This window comes from Canis lupus, chromosome 25 (assembly GCF_003254725.2).
Source record: "Canis lupus dingo isolate Sandy chromosome 25, ASM325472v2, whole genome shotgun sequence".
In the NCBI taxonomy this organism is placed as follows: Eukaryota; Metazoa; Chordata; class Mammalia; order Carnivora; family Canidae; genus Canis; species Canis lupus.
The window spans coordinates 26,277,644-26,305,321 of NC_064267.1; the positions used below are offsets into that span (position 1 = coordinate 26,277,644).

Sequence of the window (27,678 nt, forward strand, 5' to 3'; positions counted from 1 at the left end):
GCTCTGTGCTGAGCACTGCGCCTGCTTGAGATTCTCTCTCTTCTTCCTCCCTACCACCTGCCCTTGCTTGTGCTTTCTCTCTAAAAACAAAAAAATAGGGCAGCCCCGGTGGCGCAGCGGTTTAGCGCCGCCTGCAGCCTAAGGCATGATCCTGGAGACCTGGGATCTAGTCCCACGTCAGGCTTCCTGCATGGAGCCTGCTTCTCCCTCTGTCTGTGTCTCTGCCCCCACCCCCCCAATAAAGAAATAAATCGTTAAAAACAAACAAACAAACAAACAAACAAACAAACAAAAAACAAATAGGGATTCCCTGGGTGGCTCAGCAGTTTGGTGCCTGCCTTTGGCTCGGGGCGCGATCTTGGAGACCCTGGATCAAGTCCCACATCGGGCTCCCGGCATGGAGCCTGCTTCTCCCTCCTCCTGTGTCTCTGCCTCTCTCTCTCTCTGCCTCTCTCTCTCTCTATGTCTATCATAAATAAATAAATAAACAAATCTTTAAAAAAATAAAAACAAACAAATAAATAAAAAATAAATAAAAGCAGTTTATTGCTAAAAAATGTTAACCACCATCTCAGCTTTCAGCAAGTCAGCAAGTCAGTCCCATCTTCAGGCTTCACTTCTAATTCTGCCTCTCTTGCTATTTTTACCACATGTGTAGTTACTTTCCCCATGAAAGTCTTGAACCTCTCAAAGTCCTCCATGATGGTTGATCAAGTTCTTCCAAGCTCTTGTTAATGTTGATATTTTGATCTCTTCCCATGAATCACAAATGTTCTGAAGGGCATCTGGAGTAGAGAATCCTTTCCAGAAGATTTTCAATTTACTTTGCCTAAATCCACCAGATGACTCACTATCTACGGCAATTAGAGTCTTGCAAACTGTGTTTCTTAAATAATAAAACTTAAATAATAAGATTTAAGGTCAGAATTACTCCTGGATCCATGCGCTACAGAATGGATGCTCTGTTAGCAGACAGATAACATTCATTTGGTTGTCTATCTCCATCATAGCTCTCGGGTGACCCAGGTATATTGTACATCTACATTGAAAATCTATTGTTTAGTGTTTCTACCTTCATTAATTCTCTGAGCTAGATCTTCTGGATAACTTGCTGCAGCTTCTACATTAGCACTTGCTGTTTCACCTTGTACTTTTATGTTATGGAGGTGGCTTCTTTCCATAAACCTCATGAGCAACTTCTGCTAGCTTCAGAGCCTTCTCTTGCAGCTTCCTCACCTTCATGGAATTGAAGAGAGTTAGGGCCTTGCTCTGGATCAGCCTTTGGCTTGAAGGAATGTTATGGCGGTTTGATCTTCTACTAGACCACTCAGACTTTCTCCATATCAGCAATAAGACTGTTTCACTTTCTTATCATTTATATGTTCACCAGGGTAACACTTTTAATTTTCTTAAAGAATATTTCCCTTGCATTCACAAGTTGACTAATTGTTTGGTGCAAGAGACCTAGCTTTTAGCCTATCTTTGCTTTCAACATGCCTTCCTCACTAAGCTTAATCATTTCTAGCTTTCGATTTAAAGTGAAAAATATGAGACTCTTCCTTTCACTTGAACACTTAGAGGCCCGTATAGAGTTGTCAATTGGTCTAATTTCAATATTGTTGTGTCTCAGCAAATAGGAAGGCCTGAGGAGAGAGAGAGAAATGGGGTGATGGCTATTTGGTAAAATAGTCAGAGTACACACATTATTTATTGATTATGTTTGACATCTTACATGGATGTGGTTCATGGTCCCCCCCAATAATGACAATAGTAACATCAAAGATCACTGATAACAGATCACTGTAACACATAGAATAATAATGAGACCTTTGAAATATTATGAGAATTATCAAAATGTGACACAGAGACACAAAATGAGCAAATATCGTTGAAAAAAATGGTACCCATACACTTGCTGGAGGCAGAGTTGCTGCAAACTGTTAATTTGTAAAAAACACAATATCTGCAAAGGGAAATAAAGTGAAGCACCATAAAATGAGGAATGTCAGTATACATATAATTGGAGGGCCTCAAGAAAAGTAAGTGGACGGGGACTTGTGCATGGAAGATGCTCTACTGTTAAAGAGGTGGATGATCCTGTTGCCGTGACCTTGAACCTCTTCCACTCTATGAAGTTGAGTCTCATAATGACAGTGATAATAATGATGATGGTGATGATTTATTCACTGATCATATTTGATGTGAGAATATGTACAATATTTAGTTTTGCCCTTACAACAATCCTGTCAAATCTGTCATCATCCTAAAATTACAGATGAGGAAACAGGCATATGAAGCCTGTTTGTGCCATGAAGATATAGTTGGAACAAATATCTTGAGGAACACAGTTTGATTGTATAAACTCACATAGTTCTGTGAGAAGGCAAGACCTTGGCCTCTGGGCATTACTTGAGCTAAAGAGTAGGAATCAGGGAATATCCCTGGTTTTATCCCTCAAATGATTTGTGTATATGGCAAATCTTTTCCAGTCTCCAGCTGTCTTGTTTCCTACCTATAATATGAGAATATTGGAACAGTTGTTCTGTCAGTGAGAACATTTGTATTGGTTCCCATCACATGTGTGTTTCTTTCCCCTCAGGGCTCCTATCACTTGGTAAGAAGTGCCTTTTGGGTGGTATGGAAATCCAGACACCAGCTCATTTTCCCTAGCTAAGGGCACAATAGAATAGTCCATATGTTGGATAAATTAGATTTTTTTTTCAAAAATCCATAAATGCCTAAAATGAGGCATTGGATAACAATTCTGTTGGATAACTCAAGATGGAGAAGGGACACACATGCAGGTCAGGTGACAGATGACTGAAGAATTTTTGGCAGAAGATCCAAAGGAGACATGACCTCGGACTTGGGTATTTGAAAGGCTGCTATGAAGAAGGATGGCTAGACTTTGTAGAGGACATCTTTTAGTTCTGTAAGATTGAGAATCCATCTTTTTGCATATCTTTAACTGTGACCTTGAGAACAATGGACAGCTACCTCCCTCACCACCCAATCCTTTTTGGGACAATGTAGCACAGAAAAGGTGCTTTGCTGAGAAAGAAGTTGGACTCTCTTCTTAGATTGGCCTTTCTTTGGCAGTAAGATGAAGAGAGCCTCAGGGCCTTTCTTATGTTTGGCTTTGTTCTTTCTGCATTTCTGCCCTAAGATCCTGGGAGACATTCTGCATGATTAATCTAAAGACTCCTTAGCTTAAGCTAACTTCAGCTGATTTTTGTATGTGCAACCTAGAGTCCTAAATTTCTCAGGAATCCATCTAGGATTACAGGTGGAAGTCTGGGGAAATGCATCGCACCATATACCAGAGAATAAGTGCTAAAAAGAGCATTGCAAATCTGGAAAGGACTGCTTTGGGAGAGGTAAGTCCCTCACTGTGGGATGGCACAGTGTTCACAGTGATCAGGTGTTCAGAAGGGCAGCATAGACACAAAAGCTCATTTAGTAAAAATGGGTTAGATGGCATCTTATCTTATCCCCTTATTCTAATAACACAGATAATATACACATATGTTCTTTGCAAGAACAATGTATTTCAGTCCACGCGCACAAGTTCGTTTTCAAATGTTATCTTTTGGTGGGCTCTTTTGGATGCCAACTAAATACTTCTCTTAGGACTTGAGTAGTCATTAATAATTTCTGATCATGATAAAGAACATTTCTTCATGCTTTCCTGGTTATCTTTGGCCCAAGAATTGCAGAGTTTTTTTGCATGTATAAAAGTAAAGAAACCATATTTTTTGAAAGTTTGGATCTACCCTGGAAATAAATTCATTCAGGCTATTCTATTACAGTCACCTTCAGTTATGTGGCATTTGTTTGTGAGATATTTGTAGCACTGATATTCTGATAAATGACACTCCTTGAAAATTTCACTTTAATATATGTCAATAATGTTTGATGACCCTAAAACTGGCATAGAGCTCCCTGGTTCCCTAAATGAAAGGTACTACTGCATATAACTTTTTCTTGATGATAAAGAGATATTATGATATCTCTCATTTCTTGTACTTACGGTAACACAGTGATGTCATCCAAGACCATTGAGATGTGTACAGTTATTTTCCCTTAAGCTAAATTACCATATTGGTCTGCTTTCCATGGTTTAAGTTTTACTAAACTCACTCTTAAATTGTCAATCCAGATTTCACTAATATTAGTGTGTGTGGCTGTCCAAGGAACACCTTATGTTTGCTTGTGCCAGACACCATGACAAACACATATGTGTATTCATGCACACTTGCACAGACACTCACTCTCTCTAGCATGAGAGAGTTGTAGGGTTGGTTTGAGACTTATGATCCTAACTAGACAGATGTCACAAGGGCCACAAGGAGAGGAGGACCATAGCATATACAAAACAATTTCTGTGTGTTGCCTTCCCAAAGTCCTTCCTCTGGGCTCATTGTCTTTGCTTCTCCAACATCTGCTCAAGCTTCCCTTGGTTCTGGCTCTGGGATTTTCAGCACAGCCCAGACCCTGCTTAAGTTGCGCTTCTGAGGTCTGTTGCTCTTTGGATCTAAATGGTCTTGGCCATTGCCAAGTATTGTTTCATTTATTCCCTGAGTCACTTCTCAGGCATTTATCTCCCTCCCAGCTAGCTCTCAGACTCCCCATTAACTGCATATAAACAGTCCTAGACATCTGAGGGTCTCTCTTTGCCATTAAAATAATTTTGACTGGATTCATTGATTTCACTCCCACTGTCTTATTTTGTTTGGGCTGCTATAACAGGAATACCATAGACTGAGTGCCTTAAACAACAAACAATTATTTCTCAGTTCTGGAGGCTGGGAAGTCCGAGAGCAAGGTACCATCATGGTCGGGTTCTGGTAAGGGCTCTCTATTCCTTGTTTCTCACATAGTTGAGGGAGACCATGAGGATCTTATCCCTTCCTCTTCTTATAAGGGCACTGATCCCACCCTCATGACCTCATGGAACCCTAACTAGCTCCCAAAGACCCTTTCTCCAAATAACTATCACATTGGAGATTAGACTTTCAACATAAGAATTTGAAGGGGACAGAAACATTTGGTCCATAACACACATCTTATACAGCTCTTTGTGTGGCAAAGTTATAAATGATTTGATCTGTTATACACCACAGACAACATTATATAAACCTATTATCAGCATGGACTCAACAGTTGTAATTACTTTCATAAGATAATTGCTATTTTTAAAAAAGATTTTATTTATTTATTTGAGACACACAGAGAGAGGCAGAGACATAGGCAGAGGGAGGAGCAGGCTTCCTGTAGGAAGCCTGATGCAGGACTTGATCCCAGGACCTGGGATCACATCCTGAGCTGAAGGCAGACACTCAACCACTGAGCCACTCAGGTTCCCCAAGATAATTGCTATTAACTCTCTAACTTGAAGTTGAGAAAATAGCATTTTCCTTTCCAAACTCACTGTCTTTGATGAAGCCTTTTAAAGTGAATTGCAGCTATCATAGTATCACCTCCAAGTATTTCACAATGTAGCTCTAAAAAATAAGACCATTGTCTTACATAGTCGGAATAGCATTATGATACAAAAAAGTTACTGTCTTGGTTTCCTCTAATACCCATTTTTGTATTCAAATTTCTCTAGATGTCCTAACAAGACTCTAATCTATGATCATGCAATGCACCTGATCATTTTGCCCCTTCATGCTCATTTATCTAGTGGTGTTGATGTGCACAATCTCCCACCTTCTGGATTTGTCTCCTTGCTTCCCACATGATGTCTTCTAGCTTGTTGCTCTGTCCCCTGCCTAACCTCTAAGTGGAAAGTTCTGTGGCCCAAGGGCTCCCAATGTCTCCCCCCTCCACCACTGTTGACCCTGCCGTTCTGACCTGTGGCTCAACATCTCCTTACAGGGCAGAGAACCCTTGTGAGAAGCAGTTCCAGGGAGCTGAGGGAAGTCTGTCTGTCCCTTGACTTGCCTAGTCACCTACCTCAGGGACCCTTCTTGGTTCAGAAGATCTCCTCGGAGAAAGAAAGAAAATGCTCATGGTTGAATTTGATGCTTTATACTTTGGCTTCTGTTCCAGGCTCCACTCTGTCCTCCTTGCCCCCTGGCCACCCTCACTTCCAAAGCATCCTGCAGTTTAGTTTGGTTCCATTTGACTAAATGAATGGAGCTCCCACTATGTGCCAGGCATGGTGCTAGGTGACAGGCTTTACAAAGCTGGATAAGACATCGTCCCAGGACTTTAACCTCAAAGACTAGTGGGGAAGATGTGGCTATAATCAGATAAAATCAGTACAATACCCTAAATGTTCTTTATTTTTAGTCGTGGTAAAATGTACGTAGCATAACACTTATTATCTTACCCATTTTTAAAGTGCACAGTTAAGTAGTATTTAGAACATTCACATTGCTGTAAGTGTTTTTGTATGGCGGGCATTGGGGCCAGGAGGAGAGCACTCAAATCAGTCTGGGGTAAGGAAGCTTCCTGGAGAAGTTTTCTGAGATTCATCCTGCAAAGTAGATACGCATCATCTCGGTATAGGAGAGAGAGAAGGGCACTCCAGACACAGTAGTCCATCCCAGAATACCATAGACTGGTGGCTTATAAACCATAAATTTATTTCTCAAAGTCTGGAGGCTGGCAAGTCCAAGATCAAGGTCCTGCAGATTCAGTGTCTGGTGAGGACCTACTTCCTGATTTTTAGACAACTGTCTTCTCATTGTGTCTTCACGTGAAAGAAAGGGGAAGGGATCTCTGGAGTCTCTTCTATAAAGGCACGAATTGCATTCATGAGGGCTTCACCTTTATGACCTAATCATCTTCCAAAGGCCCTGTTGCCTCATACTATCACATTGGAAGTTAGGATTTCAACATACACCTTTTTTTGGGGGGGTGAAGGTGGGGGAGGGGGTACAAATAGTCAGTCCATAACGCAAACTGAGGAAACAGCCCAGGTAAAGGGCATCGGGGCAGGAAACAGCTTGACAGTTTCAGGGAACCACAAGCAGGTCATGATGACGAGCATGGATTATGCCTTGGAGGAATAAAAGGTAAAGGCTGGAGAAGGAGACAGGGCCGTGTCACAGAGGGGCAGGATATGCTTCACTAATGAGCTTGGACTTTATCTTGAGCATTGGGGACTCCCTGAAAAATGCAAGAAGGGTGTGATGTGGTCACATCTGTAGGTCTAGGAGCTCATGCTAATGGAGTGAGCATGGGTGGGAAGAAGTGAAACAGGGGCTGAGCATCGAGGCAGGGGTAGTGCAGAGCTGGTGAGAAATGCTGGGAAGCTTGACTGAGGTGGGGCAGTATGGGAGAGCAGGGCAGAGATGAGGAGGAGTCTGGAGGGACTATGATTAGTAAGGGGTGGGGCCAAGGGAGAAAGAAAAGAATGATTCCCTCATTTCTGGCCTGGATCATTAGGTGGATGTTAGTGCCCATTAACAGAGGGAGGGAAAGTAGTTTGATGAAGAGCTATGGGTGGTGGGAGAAGAGGAATCATGACTTTGTTCTTGGAAATGTTGAATTGAAGGTGTCTAGAATGCCTGCATTTTGTTCCACCCACCAGGAGCTGGTCAAATCCAGGTACTTGAGCATGTCTGCCTGTGGCTCTGGGAGAAATCTGGGCTGCGACATGTGGTCAGTAGGTAGATGGCAGTTGGAATCATGAGAACAAATGATATCACCCAGGTCACAGAGGGAAAAGTGTGGTGGACCAGGAGTGGCACAATGGTCAGAAAAAAGAAAAGAAAGACAAGGAGTGTGTTGGACAGAAGCCATGAGAAGAGAGTTCTAAGAACAAAAGGGAGGCTCATAGCACTAAACACAAGAGGTCCAGTAAGACAAAGTCTGAAAGATGTGCCTTAAATTTGGGAACAGGAAGGCCATTATGGGTGTTCTTGGCCAAGGCAGTTTTAGTGAAGTAGAAGGAGTGAAAGAAAATAGTAGATTAATCTTGCAAAAATGGGTCCAGGGTATTTTGACTTTAAGAGAGAAGCTGATGAGATCAAAACGAGGTTGTTCAAAATACTCTGAGTAAAAAAATTGGGGTCAAACAGGTGTAGTCAATGTCACGTCTGTTCCAACTCAAACACATGTTCATCCTGGACAAAAACCCAAGCTCCTCATCCAGGCTTTGATGGTCCCAGGAATTCCAGATAGATTTCTCTCTATTTCCCCACAAGCCTCCATTCTAGCCGATGAGCCTTGAATAGGGACAGGTTTTCCCCACCCTGCCCTTCTGCTTATGTTGTTCCTCATCCTGGGACCCCTGCCCCCGACTTTTGTTCCCTCCAGTTCCTGCCTACCCTTTAAGGCCAGGCTCTGTCTAGCTTCCTTTGGGAAAACCTCCCTGTCTCCTTCAGCAAGACCCATCTCATCCTCTCTGGCAGGGAGCAGGGGTACAGTCTGTTCCTCTCAATAATAAAAGATCAAATCTACTTTATAAATTGGTCATTCTTTTCTCCCACACATTTGAGATGTCTTCTCAACCCAACTAACTTCTTTAGGATTAGGTATTGGATCGTCTACCTTTTTTTTTTTTTTTTTTAATGCTCCCTAAACTATTTAACTCAGAACCTAGTGCTTGGAGGGTCTTCATTAGCTATGGAGGAAAATCTTAAAATGAGACAATAAGGTTAGGCTGGCTAACATTAGGGTCTGCTCGAGGCTAAATCTCCCAGACACCAACAGCATGAGATACAGGGCACCACGAGGCTTTGCACACATCTGGGGCTTGATCCATCAGGCTTTGTTGCAAAGCTCAGAAAAGGGCATGTGCTTCATGAAAGAGCCTGGCTCTTTTCTGAGGGACGCCAGAGGTCTTTTATGGAGAAAAGCAGACACAAAGTTAGGTGCTTTGTACATCTAGTCTCATTTAACACATTACTAATTGCTCCCACTTGGATGCCTAAGGTGGTAGTGAATTCTCAGAGGTTGATGGGTGCTTAGTTGCAGACCACAGAATCAGTATTAGCCAGTAGTTAGGGCAGGAAAAAATTTAAAGATGTGTGTGAGCTCTAAGTTCTAGGTTGTTCCTTGGGGAGCCATCCCCAGAGCCATGTGGAACTGGCCTGGTCAGGGAACTGTTGCTCAGTGGCCTCGGTTGCTCTTCATGCCCCCTGGCAGATGTCCCACCCAGCCTGCCTCCTTGCGAACAACTCAAAGTCTCATGCAGGTGCATTGCTCGGTGTCACCTAAGTTATGCACCTGTGCCCTTGCAGGAAAGGAGGTTGGGAAATTGCTCTGTTGTCTTTTGTTTTGGGTAAGTGGCTCTACAATGCGGGGAACCACAATAAATCCAGAGAGAACCACAAAAACACACACTTGGGTTTGGGAAGCCACAAGTAATAGTGTTGCTCATGTATCAGCTGCCATGTATCAGCTCATCAGACCATTTCCAAATTGGACAGTTAGGGAGACTGAGGCACAGAGAGGCTGGCTCACCTGAGTCACATAACTGGCAATGGGATGGTACGGATTCAGGGCTGTCCCATATTGTTTTACTCTTTCCCCGGGGCTTAGAGGATTAGACCCTTATGAAGTGATGGCACCTCTGGCAACAAAGGAGAAGCAGAAATTACTGTGGAGGTTGAAGAAGGTTCAGTTCAAGGTTTCAAAGGGACAGAGGGCTGGTGACCACATCCAACAAGCAGTTAGAGATTGAGAATTGGGGCCATTTTACTCTGTCCTCCCAGCCTTGGAGAGGGTTCTGGACAAAATGCTTCTATAACTCCAGCATTGCAATCAAGGCAAATGGCTTCTCTACGCCTTCCCAAGACACACGCACACACCCATGCACACACTCATGCGTGCATGTTCACACACACACAAGACACATTGCCGTGTGCACACACATGCATGCATGCTGGCATCGGCATGCACGCTGACACATAGACACACACTGTGACACACACAACACATGGCAGGTAACATGGACTGCCTCTGGCTGTAGAAGTGCTTTCAAGCGCCTTTCTTTCTTGTCCTTGCCTGGAGTTTACAGCACTTGGAAAATGTCAGGCGTGGGAGGCCTTCTAGTCTTGGGTTAGGTTAAAACTCCCTCTACATATTTGGAGGGCGTCCAGGCCCTGCGAGCGCATTCACAGAGCAGATAACAGTGACCTTGCTGGTGAGGGAGGACAGCCCAGCTGAGGCCAAGGAGCCGTGCTGGCTGAGCTGAGGTCACTTCCCCTCCCCTGCTGCACCTGGGTTGGATCTAATGTCAAAGACCTCGGTCCCAGCTTTGGGCAGGAACACAATGCTTGATTCTCTAGGAGAGGTTGAGAGCCAAGTGCTGGCCCTGCAGGTTTGGGGTGGACATGAGTCCATCTGTTTCCTAGGGGCCCACGGTCTAGTGGCCAAACATCAATCTCATTGCCTTCCTAAAGACACAAAGCATGCCTCTCCAGAATGGTGACAGATTTTCCATCCTAGCTGGGGCTGCATCCTGCTCCTTGACAGCCCTGAGGCTTCTCAGCTGGGAGAGCTCAACTCTGTACCATGAGTGGCGTGTATGTGGAGGGGGCCCCAAATTAGAAACTAACCCTTAGTGCCCTGGAGCTTGAAGGCACAGAGGTGATCTCATTGAAACAAATCTGTTCTACTGCCCCCACTTCAAGGGGCCATCCTGTCCTGACCACAGGTGACAGGGAGCTCCCTCCCTTGGGAGCAGCTATGTGGTAGGCAGAGTCCACTGATGTCCTGCCTCTCAGTCACTTCCACTCACTGGTCTTGACGGGGCCCCTGGAGCTACTCAGGTGAGGACCAACCCTTCTTCCACATGACAGCCTTTCAAATATTGGAAAACAGCTGGCATTCATACATTTGGCAAATACTTGATAGGATACCTACTAGGTACTGGGCCCAGTGCTGGGAGTTGGGAGCAGACATGGAATTGACCATGAGCAGCTGGAGAGGGCAGACAGGAAAGCCGAGCAGGCCTCACAGGGTCAGGAACCTGCAGGATTAGGGGAGCACATGGGGGGCTGCACTGCCCAGAGGAGACGGCAGCAAGCCATGTGCTGGAGCTCATTCAGTGGGTACTTGGATGGCAGTGCCGGGGCTCTAAGCCCTCCCAACAGGGTATGCAAAGTCTGGGGGTGCAGCAGAACATCCCCAAACTTCAGGTGACTTAGAGCATGGAGCTACAGAGCAGCTGCAGGATCTGCAGGGCATCATTTGGATCTTATCCTGGGGCCATGGCAAGGTGAGTGGGTGGGAGAGCATACTGCAGAGTTCTAAGCAGGGAAAGGCAGGATCAGGTGTGGATTTTATTTTATTTTATTTTTTAAATATTTTATTTATTTATTCATGAGAGACACACAGAGAGAGAGGCAGAGGCAGAGGCAGAGAGAGAAGCAGGCTCCCCAAGGGGAGCCCAATGCAGAACTCTATCCCAGGACCCTGGGACATGCCCTGAGGCAAAGGGAGACACTCAACCACTGAGCCACCCAGGCGTCCCCAGGTGTAGATTTTAATGAGGCCACCCTGGCTGTGGATAAAGGAGCCGATTCCCAGGCCATCCACTCACTCGGGCCGAGTGTCCAGGAGGGGCTGCTGGAGAAGTCTGGGCCAGAGGTGCTGGGTGTCTGTGCTGAGCAGCAGCCACGATGTGGAGGGCAGTGGGCAGAGCTCAGAGACGTAATGAATGCATCCCCAGGGAAGCTAGTGAACTTCTTCTCTGGACATGCATCTCCAGAGTCTGCACACACTCCTCACCAGACATAGCTCTGAAGCTCCTCGCTGGCCACTCACCCTCTTGGGTTGCGCTCCCCTTTACGATATAGGGCAACTTCAAGTGTGCTGTCCAGAACGGAACACAGTATTTTAGACAACGTCTGAACGGTGTAGGGTATCTTGGCCCTTTCTCTCTTCTCTTCTTGTCTCTATCCTTTCTGCCACGGAGGCTGACATCAGTGACCTGGTAGCCACTGCCCACAGTTGGTCCATAGTCAACTCAAACCATCTTCTCACAGCCATGAACCTTCTCCAGCTGGGTATTACAAAGCTACATGCTCCCATCTGGGGTTTGGGCATGTGGTTTCTAATTAATAGAAACTCACATTTCTAATTTTTCTTTATATTTATTCCTTTTTTAAAAGAAGATTTTATTTATTTGGTTGTTTATTTATTTATTCATGACAGACACACAGAGAGAGGCAGAGAGATAGACAGTGGGAGAAGTGAGAAACAGGCTCCTTGCAGGGAGCCCGATGCAGGACTTGATCCCCGGTCGGGGATCATGCCCTGAGCCGAAGGCAGCCGCTCAACCACTGAACCACCCAGGCGTCCCTATTCCTAAGGAATTCAATTCGCTTAGATTCAGTGCTCCCATCTCCACCTCCTTGCCCTTAAGAGACAGGAGCCCTTGGGTTAGGAGCCATGAGATTTGACCTCCGGATTGATACGTGACTTTCTACTACGGTTACGTCTGCTGCATAAAAGAACAAATAATGTCCTTTTTCATAAGGCTTGAAAAAAGAATTTTATGATTTTTAAAAGTTTTCTCCAGAAGTTCCTGCCTAGAATGCTTTTCTTTCCATCTTAGGGGGACAACATGTTGCTACTTGTATGAATCAAAGAAGCAGTGGGGTGGCTGACCAGCCCCACACACCTTTGTGGAAGCCCACGGCTGGACTTGGGGCTGCCCCCGGGAGGCCCACCAGGCAAACCAGGGAAAAGACACAGTATCCGAGCCAACCTGCTCTCTTGAAATAGCAGGGGACCTGGCACAGCTGCCAACTGGGCTTAGATCTCCAAAAGACCATATAAAAGTGCAGTGGGAGTGTGTGTGTGTGTGTGTGTGTGTGTGTGTACAGTGGGAGTCAGGTTATTAGGGGTGGAGGGAAGGGGACTGTTTGATTAATGGGTGTCCTGTGAACCTGCACATTTGCCCAAGGCTGCATTCCTAGGCTTTCAAACCCGGGGCAGTTTGATAAGCTGAGACCAAAGTCCTCTTTCCTTCCAGCAAGGAGAGCAAACAGGGCCACTCGCTAATCCCAGCCCTGGCCTCTGGGGCCGTCTCTCGGCAACGGGCCCACCAAGTGGCCTTTCACAGGCCAATCAATGGGGCAGCCTCGGTGTTACCCGGACTTGTGGGAAGCCTGAGAGCCAGCTTGCCCGAGCAGGGTGGGAGGGAGGCCATGGCTCCCCGGACCTCCAGCACGCAGTCTGGAGGCTCATGCTTGGCCAAAGAGGCCCTCCATAATCACAGCACCTGCTGAGCTGGCTTCTCTCCCTCTGTGTCCTGCCACCCCTTCCCCCTGCAATCCTTCCCACCTGGGCAGCTTATCAGTAGGGCTTTCTCCATTCCTCCAGTGCTTGCCTAGAATGTTCTTCCCAACCCCCACAGCCTTCAAGCTCGTTCCTCCTCTTCCAGGAAGATTTCCCTGATCAGTCCAGCCTATATGGGACTCTCCTTCCTCTGGATTCCTAGTGCCCTCAGAGCCCTTGCTCATGGCTTAGTACCAGACACATCTCCAGTCAGTTTGGGTACTCTGGTTTGACATTACCAGCTACTCTGTCAGCACCCTGAGGTGAGGGTAAGGCTCATACTTTGGGACTTCTTCCACCATCCTACAAGTGGAAGGCACACTGTTAGTTTTGGGAGGATCACACTGGGTAGGGAGGCTTGTGGGACTAAGGGGATGGAGCAGGGGGAGAGGGGAGTAGCTCAGAAGCTGGAGGATTTAATCCTAGGAAGATGTAGGGTTAGGGCTGGAAAGATGTTTATTTCTGGGGAGTCACAGTAGATGCCTGGGGGTGTCTATCAGCCTGTCCCCACACTCCTCCCCTCTCTCTGAGAACTGGGGTGGGCAGGCATGGTGGAGCTGCAACCCCAGGGATTCCTATACCTGACTGGGGAGGCTTAGGGTTGTGATGGACCTAAAGGCCTTCCAGATTCTCTTCTATGGCGACTGAGAGAGATGGGCCTCCATCTGGAGATATTTCCCTCTGAGGAGTTGTAAGCTAGCTAGAAGTTGGCCACAAGCAGGGAGGAGCCATGGAAGCCAGGCTTCGAGAGAGGAGGCAGCCATGTAGAGACAGGCAGGACTGGAGAGCTCAGCCCAGGCTTACAGGGGCGCTTGCTGTCTGCAGCATCTAGGTCAATGCTCACTGTACTCCTGAGAGCACGTACTGTTACTATACTGTCATACTAATGGGAAAATCAGGCTTGGAGACATTCAGTAACTCACCCAAAGACACTCAGCCAGTGAGCGGTAGACTTGAGCCCTGTCTTGCCAGGTTACTGCATCCAAGTGGAACCTTCCTGCTGCCTTTGCTCTCAGTAGCTTTGTAGATCCAGGCATCGCACACTTCAGTTCCATGACATTCCAGAAGAACTGTGGCCAAAACTGTAATAAGGTTTTGCTCTATCATCTGTCTATCCATTATCTATCTATCATCTGTCATCTATCTCATCATCTATCAGCATTATTAAACCCTGCCATATATAAGACACTCTGAGAGGAACTGCAATGTGTTTCAGTCTTGCCAATTTAGCATAGACAATGAGGGACAGAAGATGATCAGGGATAAAACTGTGTGTCTCATAAAATTCCCTTGTAGGGATCATTACAAATGCAGATTCCCTGGTCGTCCCAGAAATTCGAATTCAGAATGGGGGAGGGGCTCAGAGAATCTGCTTTTTCAAGTTCCCCAGGGGTGTCTGATAGACATAACCCTCAGATCACATGCTGAAAAACAACTGTCTGGACAGTGTTGTTCAGAGAAGAGGATTAGTGAGACCTGGGTGCTAAGGCCAAGCACTCTGACATCCCCTGAGAGGGCCTAGGGAACCCTGGGAAGATGTGGTATGGCAAGGGGAGAACAATCCAGGGGCTGGTAACCTGGGCAAAGGCCCAGCATCCCAGCATCTATCCATGATAGCAAGAGGCACGCCCATGAAGGGGCAAAGGGTGTTTTATAGGAAGCAAGATGGCAGGAAATGGCCATTGTTAGCTTTTGCTCATTAACAATAATGCCGCAATAGCAACAAGAACCGTTTCACCAACTCCTTCAGTGGAAGTGGGTAACCTCCTATATTCATTCCTAGGGGCTATGTGGACCTTCCCTGGTAAAGAGGTGTTATTTAATACCTCATCCAGCACTACAGAAACCAAGGAAACCCAAGTGCAACTAGGACTGGGGTCGAGATGAGAGCAGTTGGGAACCCTAGAAGTCTTGGGCTGAATGAAGACAGAGAGATGGTCATTGTCATCATCATTAGCGTTATCTGCTATGGGCTTTTCGGGGAATGCCTCATTCATCATGCAACTGCATTTTAGAGGGGAAGCCAAGACAGCAAGCTGTCCACTTACCTGCCCAGGTGGTAGGTAGTGGAGTGCAAGTCTGCTGTTAGGCTATGCCTGGTCTTGGCCTCTCCCGACAGATGGGGCAGTCTTGGAACACCCCAGAAGATACTAATTTGTCTTTTCAGCCTTCTTCCCGGGACATTGCCCTGGTCAACTAACCCTTAAGGCCACCAGGAACCAGGTCCTGAGCTCTCTCTCTTGGACAGGACCTCAGTCTCTGTCACTCTATATCCAGCTTTTCCTGTGGAGCAGTCCCCAACCAGACAGTGTCTCAGTACCAACCCCCACCCCGCCCTAACTGGTTACCAAGTGCCAGGGCAAGCTTCACCCCCAGCACAGCACCTCCTCATCCTGCTGCCCCCAGCCTCCCTCTGCAGAAAACACCCAGTGCCCTGCCTCTGCCTCCCCAGCCTGCCCTTGGGGGCCCCACTTTCTTCCACTCCTTGCTTATTAGTGTGTGTGTGAGAAGAAAAGGAATTTCTTTTGCCATTTATCCTTGGAGCAGCCTCCAAAAGGAGTTGAAGGACACGCTGCAAAGTGTGAAAAAAACGAGGCCTGAGCTTGCCAGGAGGGCCCAAGTGGTTATTTTAATCATGTGGAACAGCCCCCTTTTCATGGAAAATTTTCTACTCTAACACCTGTGGCCATTAAAGGAACGTTCACTCTTTTCTAGCCTGGGGTCCCAGGGGTCACCCTCTAGTTGGGGCTGGCTGCCAGCTCAAGTAATTATTCCTGCTGTGCTTCCTCTTCACCTTCCTCATCCCTTCCCAGCCCAGCTGTGCCTTCCTTCAGGCCTGCAGTAGATGCAGGGGAGCAATTCTACTTGACTTCCCTCCTCCCCTGCAGTTTCTGGAAAGAATAAACTGGCAAGACCAGCACCCCCTCCTTCCCCCAGCACTAGCTGGCTCTCAGGGCTTGTTACATCAGCTCTAGCTCTCTCTCTGTCCCTCTGGTGCCCCCTCCCCATTTCCTCATTCTTCCTTATGCAGACCCACTGCCCACTTGATCCCTGGAGGTGGTTCAGGACCTTCTATTCCCTAACGTCCTCGATGACCCTCTTAACGCAAAGAAATTGGGGGAGTCCCTAAAGAAATGATACCACCCAACTCTCTTTTGATCCATCGTCCTCGTAGGTGCCTAGTTCCCTTTTTCCAATTACACATGCTGCCTTTGGTTTGCAAATTATCCATGCACTTAGAGATACTGTATCTCCCTGCTTCCCCAGCTTCCTTAGGGAGTAACAGATCCCGAGAGGGGATGAGATTTACCGAGTTGCGCCGCGTTCAGTGCAGGTGGAGAAGGACTAGAAATGGGCTGTCCTTGGAAGCCAAATTTGCCAGAGGAGTTGCCTCGACTTTCTCCATTTTGTCACTTGTTCTGCAGTCCCCTTCAGTCCTGTCTCCTCCAGTCATGCCACGGAAACAGCCCTTAAGGTGACCAATGACCTCAATGTCACTAAACTTGATGGACATTTTCTCTCTTCCTCTTAACCTCTCAGCAGCATTTGACATTGTTGATACAATCCCCTCTTTCAGTTTGAAGTATTCTCTTCCTTTGCTTCTGTGCTTCCACAGAAGCCTTGCTTCCTCTGACTACTTTGGTCACGTCTCTGTCTCGACTGCAGGAAATCCTCACTCTAGTGCTTATTAAGCTGGTATTCCTCAAGGCTCAAGTTTACGTTCTCTCCCCACTCTATACTCTCTCCCTTTCCAATTCCATCCAGACCCACTGTTTCTACCACCACCCACACATCTCCAGCCCTGACCTTTGCTTTATGCTCCATTTGATGTCATGTGGATGCCTCAATGACACCTCAAACTTAACTCGTGATCTTCCCTGCGATTCCAGTGTTGTATAACTCTGCCAGACACTATTGAGCAAAGCTGTGTCCTGATTTTCTCCCCAAATCTGCTTCGTGCTCCTGAACTCACCGGATAGAACCAATCAAACGGTATTACAGGCCAGAAATCTCAGAGTCATGCTTGATACCTCTTTCTCTCTCTCCCTTACCATATGCAATCTATCATCTGGTCCACCACACTTGTGCAACCTACCTTCACTTCCTCCATAGTACCCTGATGGTTTAACTATTCTCCCACATTAGAATATGAGATACAGAGCAGTTAAAGTAGAAATGGAGACGAAAGACAGATGTTGACATGATGACATTTAGCACACACTCTAGAATTTGGACTGTATCTACAAGAACACAATTCTATGAAATTACATCAAGTTAAAAAGTCAACCTGTGGTAGCAAGTGCACCATGATTTCAAGCATGTAGCACAGACTATGCTTGGTACTGAAGGTGGCATCCAGGTGTATCAGTAGTTGACCTTTTATGCTCAGAGCTTTGATTTCCTGTAAGGCCGTTAATACATGCAGTAGCAATTGAAACAGTAGAAAGCGATACTCAAATCAATAAAAAAAAGTAGGGACTTCCAAAATAACTAAAATTTTCCTTCATGTTACTCAAATGTGACACTGATTACCAGAGGGTGGAACCCGTAGTACCCAACCCAATGCCTAGCACATAATAGTTCTCTGTAAACGTTTTTGAATAAATAAATGTCTACAATCTAAAATATATGAGACTTTAAAAATAAATTAAATAAAATATATGGGACTTCATTCTTTATTCATCAGACAAGTGCTAGAAAATATCAAGCATAATTCAATGACAGTTGAAGGAAGAACTGAAGGTGACTCCATCTCTAACTTTCTTCCTGGCCCAGACTTCTCACCTCTCTGCTGATTTAGTACTTTCTAGAATAACATCTTTACTGATGATCTAGGAAGGAATGGACAGAAGCCTGGTAGCTATAGATGTGGGGTTTGTGGGAGGGGAGTGGTCTGACAGTCACTTCCCTGATAACTGGGGCCTCAGTTTGAGGATTAAAAGCATTTTTCAGGGTGAGCTTACTAAAGAGCTTCAGGTCCCACACCAAGCAGGAAATATAAGTTTGTCACCATTTTGCAGAAGAATAAGGCTAGACCGGAGAAGAGATGTGGTTTATAAGGGACACCTAGAGAGTTGATGGCAAAGCCAGCAGAACCCAGGTCCCTAGATTCTTTCTCCAAGGATCCTTCCACCCCAACAAGTTGACTCATGGGATGATGGGTGACCCAGGAAGGAGCCTTTCCTGTCATTGAAGTGAGTTAATTCACAAAAACAATACTGAAACAGAAAAACAAAGCTGGAGAACTCATACTTCTTCATTTTACTCCAGACTCACAGTAATCCAAACTGTGTGGTACTGGCATAAGGATAAATGTATAGACCAATGTAATAGAATTGAGCTAAAATAATCCAGATATAAACTTATACATCTATGGCCAATTGATTTTCAACAAGTGTGCCAAAACCATTCAGTGGGGAAATAATAATATCTTCAAGAAATGGTGCTGAGAAGACTATCTAAATGTCAAAGAGTGAAGCTGGACTCTTTCCTCATACTATTTATGGTATTTAACTTAAAATGGATCAACAACCTGTATGCAAGCGCTAAAACTATAAAACTCTTGAAAGAAAAGATAGGGATGAATCATCATGAACTTGGATTTGGCAATGTTCTCTTAGATACGACATCAAAAACAAGAGGAGCAAAAGAAAAAATAGATCATTTGGACTACCTGAGTGGCTCAGTGGCTGAGCGTCTGCTTTTGGCTCAGGGTGTGATCCTGGGTCTGGGCATCAAGTCCTGCATTAGGCTCTCTGCAGAGAGCCCGCTTCTCACTCTGCCTCTTTCTCTGTGTCTCTCATGAACAAATAAATAAAATCTTTTTTAAAAAATAAGTTGGACTCACCAAAATTAAAAACTTATGCATTAAGAAAGTGAAAAGACAACTTACAGGGTGGTAGAAAATATTTGCAAATCATAAATCTGATAAATATCTAGTATCCAGAATATATAGAGAACTCATACACCTCAACAACCAAAAGACAGAAACCTCAATTTAAAAATGGGCAGAAGTCTTGAATAGACATTTCTCCAAGGAATTTATACAAATGGCCAACAAGCACATGAAAAGATGCTTTACATCATTAGTACTTAAGGGAATACAAATCAAAATTATAATGAGATACCACTTCACATCCACTAGGATGGCTATAATGAAAAAACCAAACTCCAAAAATAACAAGTGTTGGAGAAGATGTAGGGAAATTGGATCCATTGCACTTTGCTGGCAGGACTGTTAAATGGTTTGGCAGCTGTGGAAAGTAGAATGGTGGTCCTTCCAAAAATTAAATATAGAATTACCACATGATCCAGAAATTCACTTCTAGGTATATGCCCCAAATAATAGAAAACATGTATGAAAACAAATACTTTTGCATGTCCATGGCCACACTATTCACAATGGCTAGAAGGCAGGAAAAACCCAAATGGGGATCCCTGGGTGGCGCAGCGGTTTAGTGCCTGCCTTTGGCCCAGGGCGTGATCCTGGAGACCCGGGATCGAATCCCACGTCGGGCTCCCGGTGCATGGAGCCTGCTTCTCCCTCTGCCTATGTCTCTGCCTCTCTCTCTCTCTCTCTCTCTCTCTCTCTCTCTCACTGTGTGGCTATCATAAATAAATAAAATAAAAAAATAAAAAAAAAACCAAATGTCCATGAACAGGCTATTGAATAAATAAAAAGTGATATATCCATACAATATGCTTGAGTCACAAGAAGGAATCAAAGAACTGATACATGCTATCATGTGAATGAACCTTGAAAACATTATCCCAGGTAAAACAAATCAGGCACAAAAGATCTCATATTGTATGACTTCATTCATAGGAAATCTCTGAATAAGTAATTCTACAGAGACAGAAAGCAGGTGTGTAGTGGCCAGGGGCTTAGGCAAGGGGGAATGAGGAGTGACTGCTTAAGGGGTATGAAGTTTTCTTTTAGGATGATGAAAATGTTCTGGAATTTGATGGTGATCATTGTGGCTGCACAACATTGTGAACGTACTAAATGTTACTGAATATACACCTTAGAATGGTTAATTTAACGCTATGTGAATTTCACCTAACAAAAGAGTTAATTCACTCAGAGAATCATTGAGAAAAAAAAAGTATTTAAACCTACTGTATGCTTCTTACAAACTTTTCACATTTAGCCAGTATGGGGAATAAAAAAACAAACAAACCCACATGCATTTTCTGGACCATGCAGAGTTGTGAAACACATGTACTGAATAAGCTGAAATTATGAACTGATTGAACCCAAGAGGCCAATTGAGCTAGCAGGCTGAGATTTCCCTTGTAACCAGATATGTCCCTGCTGCCAAGCAGCATTGTCCTTATCCAATGCGCTACTTCCACTTTCCCTCTTTTACAAAGGGTTCTACCTTTAGATCAAATCCTGGGATGGAAGGCGTGCTGGGATGAAAGGGGAGGGATATCTTAGGAAACCGAGCTTCCATGGGCAGCAGGTTGGCTGTGATTGGAGAGATAGTTCTTGTCAGCTGACTGACAAAAATCCAGAGATGAAAGTCCAAAGCATTTGATAGAAGAGGCCCTTAGAACAAAGCCCAACCTGACCTAAAGACCGTCACTACCCAGGTCCCTTAGCAGAGCTCAGGAATCACTAGTAGAAATGCCTGTGATGATGGTAGCATAATGTGGCCATCCTGGTAGATTACAAAGGGAAGAATTGGGACCTGACATGAGCTGAGTGATTCAGGACAGGACAGTGAATAAAAGAGATGGAGGCTGGATCTGAAAGAAAATAGCATCACAGATATTTGGAAGGACCTCTGAAAAGTCATGCCCAGGCAAGTAGCCAGCTCTGGGTAAACAGGGTTGATGCCCCCTCATTCTTAACCACCAACCAATTAACCACTATGTTTATTGGCTTATTCCTCTGCAGTGACTTTCTTGGGTCACCCCTTGGATATGTCCATTCGATGGCCTCTAAGGGCACAGTCTGTGCCTTTAGGGCCCAACTGCATTCTATGATAGATATTTGTGTGCATAACTAAACCCTTACTGACTCCAAGCCCCTTTTGGCCAGGATGAGTCTGACTAATCTTTGTTTTCCCCCACAAAGCCTAATATGGTGCTTTATTCTGAGAGGGTGCTCATAGATGTTTATTGTATGGATGACCTTAGGGGACAGGTTTTGTCTGCCAGCAAGCTTTCACTGGGGAAGCACAATATGAACCTAATATGGCTCTAATGGGATATCAAACACAGAAGCCTAAGGGATGGCATAGGAGCTAGGTCTGATTCTAGTATATGTGCTGCCGAAAGGAGCACACTAGGTCTGATTCTGATTGTTTACTTTAGTCCCCAAAGTGATTGGCCCAGTTGTGGCCTTGCGACCTCAGCAGAACCAGTCAGAATCCTTTCATGAGATTTGATACATAGGCTCCAAAAAAATGTTTCTTGCTTTTGGATTATGAGCTGTGAGGACCATGAGGACACCCAGAGGTTCACATAGCATATTTATTATCATGCTGAGAGTTTTTTATAAGAATCAAGACAACTGTATTAGGCAAGCAAAGGCTGGATATGGAGAGAGAGATAAACAGAGGTTGATGGCATTTGACATTCTGGTCTTGCCTGAAGTCATTATAGCTCAGACTCACCAATTATAGGGTGAATAGTTTCCCTCTTTTCCCAGTTAGGTTGGTTTTAATTGGGTTTTTTCTTCAAACCCAAGAGTCATGACTAATGCTTATGGCTGGATCATTAGTAAGAGTATCCTGTTCTGAACCTCACTTAGCAGTAGAAAGAATTTCAGGCAGATTCTAGAGAGAATAGTAGGAATTTGGTGTGATATAGTCCTGTGGTCTCCATACTCTCAGAGGTTAACTCAAAGCTTGGGCACTTGAGGGAAGCCAAAAAATGCTTAGGAGCTTGGAGTCATAGATAAGCAAAATGCCTGGAGGATAGTGATGAAATCAGCCTCAGCCATTGACATAGGGAGCTGAGGCAGAGATAGGGAGAATGAGACTGAATGGGCAGGGAAGATAAACTCTCAGTATACATGGGAAGCAGGCCAGTGTGGGCAGCAGAACCAGGTAAATCATGCTAAAATGAGTAAAGATTGGCCATCAGTAGAAACTAGGCCAGATACGAGGATAACATCTATCTCTCCCACCCTTCATCCACCGATTTTATATGTCAGGCACTATATCATCTGTCAAGGTTATACTAGTGACCATAATGACATTGTCCCAACCCTCATACAGTTTATGCCCTGTAGAGAAGACAGATATTTAAAAAGTAATTATGTGGGAGTCCACAGTAGTATGAAGCAGGAAGCATAGGTACCTAACCTAGTCAGGGGGTTGGGGGAAGGATTCACTGAGGAAGACTCTCTTCAATTTATTTAAATTAATGTGGATATAAAATGCTTAGATGTGGGAACCATACTTTAATCTATTTCTGGTTAAAAAAAAAAAAAGGATGGGTTTATAACCACAGCATAGGGCTATTATTAGATATGTGCCTGGTACGCAGAAGACACTAAGTTGTAGTTGTTCTTACTATCCATAATTTATGGATCAATCAGAGAAGCAATGCCAATTCCCATCCATTTCCATGTCAATAATTTTGCCTCATATTCTGCTTGAGAATGATTGAAGTGTTGGGAAAGCAGACTATCAGATGGTGAAAAAGAGGGTGTCCTCTGTCTGGCTGGGAGGATCTTTTCAGTTCTACAGATAAGTGAGCATGCATGGAGCAGCCACTCATCCTGGGTGCTGATAAATTATTTTAAATAAAATATCCTTGTCTTGGTATTTGAAAACATATCTTTGATTCTATGTCAACAGTTCTCTAACTACTTTTTGGATAAACCATACGTGGTCAGGGACTACATATTTTCAGTTTAATTAAAGAAATTCAATAGACATTTATTTTTTTTTTATTTTTTTTTAATTTTTATTTGTTTATGATAGTCACAGAGAGAGAGAGAGAGAGAGGCAGAGACACAGGTAGAGGGAGAAGCAGGCTCCATGCTCCGGGAGCCCGACATGGGATTCTATCCTGGGTCTCCAGGATCACGCCCTGGGCCAAAGGCAGGCACCAAACCGCTGCGCCACCCAGGGATCCCTCAATAGACATTTAATTAGGTGCCAAGGCTATATGCCAAGGCTGAGTTAGGCCCTAAAGACAAATGGAAGACTTGGTGTTGCCTTGAGAAAATATGGGGGAGAGGAGATGTGATCATTATAACATGGGACAGTTTAAAGGGAGAATAGATACAAGAGTTGTAGAAACAGAGGAAAGAGTAATGAATTCTTCTAGGGGAAGGGATAAAGAATAGCAACAAGGGGAATATGACAGTTAAAGATGTGGTCATCACCAAGGGGTTGAAGGCATTCCAAGCCAAGGAATACCTGGGCAAAAGTCTAGAGACTTGGGTGGTGTCCTGTGGCTTTCACTTGGGCGTTGTGGGGAGGAGGTGGAAAAAGTTGAAGAGGCTCGTAGGGGGTGAATGCTTTGGAGTCTGGACTCTGACAATAAGAAGGTCTTGAAAGTCTTTTTTTTTTTTAAGATTTTATTTATTTATTTGAGAAGGAGAGAGCATGAGCAAGCAGAGGGCAGAAGGAGAAGCAGACTCCCCACAGAGCAGGGAGCATGATGCAGAGCTGGATCTCAGGACCCCAAAATTATGACCTGAGCCAGAGGCAGATGTTTAACCTACTGAGACACCCAGGCAACCATCCTGAAAGGTTTTAATTAGGACCTGAGGTGATCAGAATGGTGTTCTGCAAAGGTCACTCAGGCAGCACTGTGAAGGATGGACTGGAGAAGGGGTAGTTGGGGCTGAAGACCACTTGGGGGTGATAGAAATAGCCCAGATGAGACACAGTCGTGGCCTGTCCCAGGGTGGTAGCTGTGGAGATGTCAAGGGAGGCTTTAGGTATAAAATTGAGAAAGGATGTGAAAAAGTTTGGATGTGAAGCTGGAAGGAGTGGAGGATGGCTCCCAGGCCTTTTTGGCATAGTGACTTGGAAAACATAGGACATTATGGAGTGTGTAGGAATAGGGCAGGGGGTAGGAAAAGCCAGGCTGACTTTCCTGGTTGGGCTCCAATACACCTGGATACCTGGGGTGCATACATGGAGGATGAGGGATACTGGGTCAGTCACAGGGGTGGGGGTGATCCAGGCAGGCAGCGGTCTCAGCAGGGAGCCCTCTGTCCTAAAATAGCACCAAGAGTCATATTTTGAAGGAGGCAAACCGTCCAGGAACATGGAGGAGTGGCCAGACCCTTGCACATATGCACCAGGGGAGCATATGAGCTTTCCAAACCTACAAGTACTTTCTCAGGGGGTTCATATGAGCCCAGCTGCTGACACAGGCAGGGACACTTTCAGGGATTGTGGAAATTCTGACAGTCCCATTGTCTTGTCCGCTTTCTCCAAATAAGAAACAAAGTACGGATCATTTCAAATGTGTAAAACAAAGCACTAGATTTATATATTCTAAAGGGATTCTCTTTCCTGAGATCCAAAAGGATTGCAAACTCTTCAATTACACCTGGTTCTCTGATTGTGCTGTTTTCCCTCAGAACTGACCACCACCAGTCAGGTTAATTCAGCATGCTTCAGCTCAAAGCTGAAGATGGGCTAGCGTCGTGCCTCAACTGAAGGACATTCCTGAGACCTAACCCTTTTCATCACTAGTATAGGCATTTTTCTTCTTGTTTTCCATTTAGTTAGGTGACATAATGAAGGAAAATATGCTAATATGATACAGATAATTGTGGTAACGTGAACTGCTAAATGGACAGAGATGGCGACATGGCCAACAGCGGTTGTCTGCAACCAGGCAGCACCACCATGAGAAACTCAAAGTTCTTTCAAGAAATGCCATACAAAGGTCCAAGATAGGCACATAAAAAGGAGTTCCTAAGTATTTGTATATGAAAGCATGGGGTATATGAGAGTCAAATATATAAAACTGAGAACCACTTAACTTTAATTTACGGACTTATTTTTGTAAAAATTTTCTTCTTTTTCATTACTTAAAAAAAAATGAGTAGAATATCCAAGGCTCTCCTTTGTGCAGTTCATACTAAATGTCTTTACCCTAATGTGATCTGTCAGTGGAAAGAGATCAGTCAAGGGAAAAGAGAAACAGAGGAAGGAATAGAAAGCAATACATAGAGAGATGGAAAGGGGAAAGGAGACTGGGCACTTTGCCCAGCAGCTATGTTCTCTGCAGGAAAGGTCAAGATCATGGACTGGGCTCCCCCTGGCCCAGCACTTCTCCCACCCTGTGAGGTCTAAGGTAAGCCATTTCTCTGAGTTCTTTCTCTGCCTAATGAAGGGGTTCCATGAGATCTCAGGCATAATCCTAAGACTTGCCATATACTAAATGGTGCTTTAGGTGCTAAGTAAAGTGTTTTCTGGTGGAACCTGAACTGGAGAGACCCCTGACTCAGAGTGGAGGGCTGTGCTGAGGAATAGCCCTGACCAAGAGGATAAGAAGTTAGCAAACTAAACCATCAGACCCACACAAATGCCTTCCTCTTCCTCAATCCCAGAATGCAAGATCCTCATGTAGGTCCCATGACAGAAGCTGGAGAAACTAACTAGTCCAAGAAAATGACTAAGCTCTCCCTCAGTCACCAGGGCACGAATTCCCACAGGGCATGAGACCCTTGTGCACTTAGAACATCCAGTGATACTTTAGTGACACAACCAAAGATCACAACACATCTCCTACTTCAAAAACAGAGACCAAGACAAATAGATAAAAGGAAGCTGAAAGTAATAAACAATGTAAAGAACAGAAGGAAACTCAAAAAAATAATTATAATGAATATATTTTAGAGAATCAGATGTTGCCTTAATTAGACCAGAAACTATGAAAAAGGAGCAATCAGAAACCAAGAAAGATCTCTTAGAAATTAAAATACAGAAGAAAAAGATTTTATAGGAGGCTATGAAGATAAAGTTGAAAAAAAAAAAAAAAGAATCTCTCCAAAAGTAGAAGAGACAAAGAAATAGAGGGAAATAAGAAATAAAAGATGAGAAACCTAGACTATCAATTTAGGATATCCAATATCCATTAATAGGAGTTCCAGAAAGAAGGAATGAGAGAAGATGGTCAAGAGGAGAAATTAGCCAAGAAATAATAGGTGAATTTTCCATAGAATAAAGGAGGTGAGTTTCCAGATAAAGAGCCTATTGAATGATTAAGACATAAAGAAAAGATACATTAAGAAATATCACCATGAGGGGAACCTGGGTGGCTCAGTTGGTTAAGCATCTGCCTTCAGCTGTGTTCATGATTCTAGGGTCCTGGGCTGGAGCCCTGTATCGGGCTCCCTGCTCAGCAGGGAATCTGCTTCTCCCTCTACCCTACCCCTGCTCATTTTTTCTCTTGCTCACGTTCTCTCTCTCTCTCAAATAAATAAATAAATAAATAAATAAATAAATAAATAAAATCTTAAAAAAAAATCACCATGAAACATTCCAGCAACAGGTATAAGGAGAATTTCCTAAGAGCTTCCAGTAGCAAACAAGACAAGGCCCCATACAAAGTCTCAGGAAGAGGAACGTATGTCTTGAGAAGTCTGGCAAGGAAGTAATCCTGTTAAAGTACTATGAAAAAATGATTTCCATTCTAGACTTCAAAACCCCACCAAATAAAGATACCGAAGGAGATACTCCAGCAAGACAAAGGAGTACCTTAGCAAAGTAGAGGAAACAGGATCTAGGAACAGGGTTACAGTAATATTTCTATTGTGAGAATAATCACTATTATTTGACTCAAATATACTATATAATTATTGAAGGATGAGAGAAGGTCAAAGGGAGAGCAGGGCAAAGTTGCTACGTTCTCATCTGCCACATAAAAAAGCCGTTCGATGATGCCTGAAACTGATAAATACTAAGAGCAGCACAAGTGCATTATTCAGAACTAGAAAGGCAAATGCCAGAAGCAGTCCTAAGAATTGACAGTGGTTTGGGGAGAACAGGGCACAGGGACAGGGTGGAGAGCAGACCGCGGGAAATCAGTCTTGTTGTGAGACATTCTTCTATTACTGATTAGCTTGAAATATAAAAACTCTGTGCGCATATTATTTTGATAAAAAAATCCTGAGACTCAAAGAAGCAAATACACCTGCGAGCAATGAGCAGTCAAGCGGCCCAGTCCCACCGCCGGGAGACACGAGTGGGCCGCCTTCCCTTGGCTGCTGAACTGCAGGACCGGCCGCGGGGCTGCAGGCGTCCGGGAGCGTGAGATGGCGGGGGGGAGGCTTGAACCCCCGCGGGGGCTAAGCGGTCTCCCCTTGGTGCCCAGCCAGCTGCTCTGAGGTCCCAAAGACCCGGCGCGTGCGGTCCCGGACCTGCGCTGAGCTGCCGAGTCGGGTCCGATTACCCCGCCCCGCCCCGGCTCCGCCCCTCCATGGCCCCGCCCCCGGTCCCGCCC

The 27,678-nt window shown here is 44.8% G+C and overlaps 1 long non-coding RNA gene across 15 annotated transcripts in view; it reads right to left on the reverse strand.

The window, feature by feature from the left end:
* Positions 1–522: 522 nt before the first annotated feature.
* Positions 523–27,678, reverse strand: part of LOC112669649 (uncharacterized) — a 41,611-nt gene continuing 14,455 nt past the window's right edge. For 5 of the 15 annotated variants that reach the window (XR_003142413.2, XR_007405976.1, XR_004818553.2 and 2 more), the window contains 2 exons: positions 14,169–14,315; positions 523–1,643 (listed from right to left, as the gene is read on the reverse strand). This is a non-coding gene — a long non-coding RNA (uncharacterized LOC112669649). Of the gene's footprint in view, positions 1,644–6,337; positions 6,485–9,420; positions 9,530–14,168; positions 14,328–16,555; positions 16,715–27,678 lie in introns of all 15 variants that reach the window. The other 10 variants (XR_003142418.2, XR_004818556.2, XR_003142411.2 and 7 more) reach the window with 5 other exon arrangements.